Source organism: Muntiacus reevesi, chromosome 7 (genome assembly GCF_963930625.1).
Source record: "Muntiacus reevesi chromosome 7, mMunRee1.1, whole genome shotgun sequence".
NCBI classification, from domain to species: Eukaryota; Metazoa; Chordata; class Mammalia; order Artiodactyla; family Cervidae; genus Muntiacus; species Muntiacus reevesi.
In genome coordinates this window covers 8415598-8421251 of record NC_089255.1, presented here as the reverse complement: position 1 = coordinate 8421251, position 5654 = coordinate 8415598, and the positions used below count along the sequence as shown (strand labels likewise).

At 40.2% G+C, this 5654-nt stretch overlaps 1 non-coding gene across 1 annotated transcript; it reads left to right on the top strand.

Annotated features, from left to right (window-relative positions):
• The first annotated feature begins 3968 nt into the window (after positions 1 to 3968).
• Positions 3969 to 4041, top strand: TRNAQ-CUG (transfer RNA glutamine (anticodon CUG)). Its single transcript has one exon. It is a non-coding gene; the product is annotated as a tRNA-Gln (tRNA).
• Positions 4042 to 5654: the final 1613 nt, after the last annotated feature.

The window sequence follows — 5654 nt, the reverse complement described above, 5'->3', positions numbered from 1 at the left end:
TGTCCATTGAGTTGGTGACAAGCAATCTATAAGTTCTCAGATAGTGGTGCCTGCTGAAGCTCTGTGAGGAACAGTGGCACAAACCTATAGTCAGAACAGGTAGGAGAACAGACTGCTGAGCCTTCCAGGACGGAGGGGCCAGTGTAGTTGACTTGCCACTAAGTAGCCAGTTGAAAAGGAAAAGTTATTTTCCAATTCAGCTAGTCCTGGACTCTATTTCATCTACATTTTCCTTGAAAACTGGCTGGTTCACCTAGGAATTTGTTTCTTTCTTGCACTTCTATTATCTGTAGCTAAATACAGCTAGTTCACCCTTCCATCATTTTCTCTGTAGATCTCTCAGCACAAATCCAAATATTTTTAGGTGAATATTCCAAGTTACCAAACCTTCACAAAACATTTCATTCCTACAAAACACAGATCTAGATTTTATTTCCAGTCTCATATTAGGCTTCTGTTGCCTACCATTCAGTCCCCAAACCAATGCCATTTATTTTTTGTTCCTCTTCTGTCTATATCCTACTGCTGATACCAATTCCTAATACCAGTCCCTGACAGCAAAAGCCATTGCCATAAAATGCTATATGACAGACATCCAAAAACTCAGTGGCTTAAAATAACAGCAATTTATTATCATTGATCTGTGAATCAGCTGAGGGTTGGCAGATCTCCGCGAGGCTCAGCTGGGCAGCTTTGTTGATTTAGGCTGAACTTGGCCAGGACTGACTGGCTTTGTTCCATCTATTACTCATTCTTCACCTAGAACCAGTGGGCTAGTCATCAATGTGTTCAGTCGCTTCTGATGACAAAGCGTGAGAGAGCAAGCTCAATCACATAAGTGGTTTACAAATTCTGCTTGCAACAGTCTGCTAATATCCTATCAGCTAAAGTAAGCCACATGGCCAAGCTTAGAATCCAACAGCTGGGAGGCATAGTCCACTCACCTGAGTGGGAGGGAGAGGGAGAACAGTGAGTATATCTGAGCAGTAATCCAATCAACCGCAGATGCTACTGTGGATTCTTAGATCATCTCCAAAGAGGAAAAATCTTCAGGTACGAAGGATTGATTGGGAATTGGAATTCCTAGAACTTCTCAAGAGTAATACCAGAAGGTAAATATAAATATATAACAGAATGCCTTTCAATTCTGATTTGAAATGTTTTTAAACCTACAAGTCTAGATTCATTTAAACTATCAGTCAGTTATAAGGCTAGAATAAAGACTTTTGAGACATTCAGAGTCTCAGTTAAAACTACCTCCCAAATAACCTTCCTCAGGAAGCTCCTGGAGAATAAGATCCACCAAAAAGAGAGGGTCTAAACCAAGAAAGAGGAAGAGGAGGCAGGCAGGAAGCAGGAAACCCAAGATGGAAGAGAAATGAAGGAGATATCCAGCTGACAGCACATGGAAATTCCATCCTGCTGCACACAGAGCTACAAGAGCGATCGTTAGCAGAATAAGGGCTCTCTGGTGCTCTGCGGTGCAGGGAACTGGACTCATCTAACATGCTATTGTGAAGAACAGGAACACTCAAGTATACATACAACAAAAAACTAAAAAGAGAAAAAGCGCCACACTTACCAACTTTAGGAAAGTAAAAAAGATGCCCGTGAGAAAAAATATAATCATAGTTCACTATGGTTCGGCTATAAACAACATCTCATATTAATTTAGTCATAAAATTATAATAACACAGTATTGGAGAATGAGAAGAAGAAAGCAATATCCTTCTCTACCATAATAAAACGTTACTAGATGTTATCCAACATCGATAAACCTGGAGAAAGCAATATAAAATGTATTTTTTAACAATATGGAAGAAATGTACTGACTCTGGAAAGAGGAATTAGAAAATATGAAGCATGAGACATGGAACTGCCATTTTTTGTTGCAAATCTTCTATCAATATTTGACTATTTTGTAAAAATGTATGCATATATTATTCTGATAAATTTTGAAAGGTCTAAGGAAAACTAATACAATAAGCCATTTAACAACAGGGGGAGAACAAATTTCATCCATTTCGTCATTTATTGAATAATCATTTATGCTTGGTTTCAGACATCAGAATAAAGATTAACATTGCACTACGTTTAGTAATTACAAAACAGGTTTTCATATATTTAGTCTTGTGATTTAATTTTCACAACTCTATGAGGCTGACAAAGAAGCAAATTTATCATGATATGAATACATCTTAAGCTTCAAGACCTTCGCTGAATGGACCCCTTCCTAACTCTGGTAAGGGGCCCAAGTGATATATTCACACACACAATAAAAGGCCTTTTGTTAATATGATGGTTTCTTTATACTTCACTTCCAAAGCACTGCACTTCCCTTATATGTCCATGGCATCATTTCTAAATAAATGTACATTTTCTACCCACCCAATCTGTATTCACAATTTTGTATTCTTTTGTTTAAAAAGGGTCCCCCAAAGAGGATAAACCTCAAGGCCCAAAAAATCAGAATTCATCCCTGGGTAAGTACTATCTACCTCATTTTACAAACTGATGAATGAGTTTCAGTGACTTTGCCCAAGTTTGTATCTCTGGACTTAAATTCAGATATTTGAATGTACAAATCCATTTTCTTTCCACTACTCCAAAATGCATCTCTAGATGGTGGAAGAAAGGTTAAGAGACATCAGCTCCTTTCTGGGAAAATTATTCCTGGAACATGGATGAAAAGGAGGCAGTCCCAAGTCATCAGGATTCAGGCAGTGGTGGCCTGGGTAACAGGTGGAAAGAGACGAAAGGGAAGTTCATTGAGGACAAATCATGATGACACTTAACTTTCTCTTCAGTCGGCTCTGCCTAGCGCTTGGGGAGCAATTACACTAAAATGCCACCCGTGAGACACAATCTACCTGGAGTAGAAAGAAGCCATCTCCTTTTTCCAAATCTCTCTTATTTCAACATGGTCTCTGCGAACAGATCTTGCATCTCCCTAATGCATCTCATGAAAGTGAAAGAGGAGAGTGAAAAAGTTGGCTTAAAGCTCAACATTCAGAAAACTAAGATCATGGCATCTGGTCCCATCACTTCATGACAAGTAGTTGGGGAAACAGTGGAAACAGTGGCTGACTTTATTTTGCTGGGCTCCAAAATCACTGCAGATGGTGGCTGTAGCCATGAAATTAAAAGACACTTACTCCTTGGAAGGAAAGTTTTGACCAACCTAGACAGCATATTAAAAAGCAGAGACATTACTTTGCCAACAAAGGTCCATCTAGTCAAGGCCATGGTTTTTCCAGTGGTCATGTACGGATGTGAGAGTTGGACTGTGAAGAAAGCTGAGTGCCGAAGAATTGATGTTTTTGAACTGTGGTGTTGGTGAAGACTCTTGAGAGTCCCTTGGACTGCAAGGAGATCTAACCAGTCCATCCTAAAGGAGATCAGTCCTGGGTGTTCATTGGAAGGACTGATGCTGAAGCTGAAACTCCAATACTTTGGCTGCCTCATGCGAAGAGTTGACTCATTGGAAAAGACCCTGAGGCTGGGAGGGATTGGGGTCAGGAGGATGAAGGGGGCGACAGAGAATGAGATGGCTGGATGACATCACCGACTTGATGGACATGGGTTTGGGTGGACTCCAGGAGTTGGTGATAGACAGGGAGGGCTGGCGTGTTGTGATTCATGGGGTTGCAAAGCATCAGACACGACTGAGCAACTGAACTGAACTGAACTGAATGGGAAGAGCTTGAGGGACAGGTTGAAGTCAGAGGTCAGGAAATCAAAGCTCCCAGAATTGGAAGAGATGCCTGGAGGCACTTAGTTCAACTCAGTAAGAGGAGGCGGAGCTTAGCGAGAGGCCGCCTATGGGGTGGTTAAGAGTACGACTTTGTGCAAGTTATTTAATCCCTATGCCTCACTGTCTTCATTAGCAAACTAAACATAACAAAATGAGACCTTATTCCCTCATCTACAATTCAGAATCTTTAAATCTAAAATTATTTCAAAGGATTTCCCTGGTGGTCCAGTGGCTAAGACTCTGCGCTCTGAATGCAGGAGGTCCAGGTTCGATCCCTGGCCAGGAAACTTGTCTCACAAGCCACTAAAGATCCTGAATGCCACAACTAAGACCCGGCAAAGCCAAATGAATACATAAATAAACACATTTTTAAATAAATAATGTTGAAAAAATAATTTCAAAACCTATTTCATGAGAAGAGCTGACCTGAATTCATTAGGCAGCAAAATCTAACCCATTCATGTATGTATTCCATTTAATGTTAAATTCACATGCCTTATCACAGAAATATTAATGTTTTTGATAGTTCCATGGGGGTGTTTTCTAACACCAGATAGATGTGCCATGCACGTTTCTATTAAGTCTTTAGAATAAAAGTCTACGAATCTAAAGCGCCTATCTAAAAGGCTGCTATTGGGAATTAAATTAGTAAAATAAGAAAGGTGCTCAGAATGGCACGTGGCACAAAATAAGTGCTCTAAACAGGTTTTCTGTTGTAACTGGGAACACCCTCTGTAAGTATATTCCTAAGAGATGTTATCTGGCCTTCATCTGACTCTTAGGGAGGGGAACACACTTCTTTATGAGACAATCTAGTTTAAATGCTGGATATTTCTAATCTAATCTACTCTTATAATTTATAAGATTATAAAGATCTTATAAAACTAACTTTGCCTTTCTCTAATTTCTCACTGATCACAGTTAGCTTTCAGTACAGCTTTTGCAGATAGCTGCTGCGTCTCCCCAGGTTTTCTCTTCATGGTTAGTTCTTCACATATCGCTCCCAGACCAGTCTGTGAGCTCTCCCCTTGACGCACTCCTATTTACCAATAATTCTTTCAAATGCAGTACCCCCAATAAAACCAGGGGTGCAAATGGGGTCTGCTCAGCATAGAATTCAGTCCATATTTTTTTCTGTGCTCCAGAGTGTGAAAAACAACTGCATCTCAGTGTGAAAACAGAAGTGAGATGGGAGGAGATTTGGAAAAACACAACCAAGGCCATCACAGAATTTCATTAGAAAAACATACCCCCAAAAAAATCAATTTAAAAGCAATTTTTTTCCGGTTTCCCTGAACTAAAATGGAAAACAGTGAGCAGCCTAGGCTGATCAAAATGCAAGAGTCAAACAATATAGAAGGAAGATGGGTGATGTTATACCAATTCATTTACTGGGAAATACTACAGACAGTAATGCTGGAGCCCAGGTGAAGGTCATGGACCGTATCCCACAGACCAAGAAAAATGAATGATATTCCAACAGAAGGAAAACAAGAACAGAGCTAAATAAAACTCTGACAAGTACCAGAACTGATTTACAGTGAATTACTAAGAAACAGGAGGACACTGCTCCCTCCAGTAGGCGCAGCTAGACCCCTCCTCATCTCTGGCCTTGACCCCCCCTGGTTAAAGACAACCTGAGCAAATAAACCCACTGGAGGGGAAGAAATCCATTTCTTGGGGTAGGCAATGTGATCTCTCAAGCTGTGAAGGAAACAGAAGGAAACAGTGAGAAAACATTCTTCTCTTGCAGTGGCCACCTTAGTCACCTGCAATGTGAACCTAGAATTCTAGATTTCTTTGGAGTCTTGGTAAAGATCCCCTAAGAGGCTGGCAGATACATGGGGATTCATTATTCTATTCTTTCTATGTTGTGTATGTTTAACATTTTCCATAATAA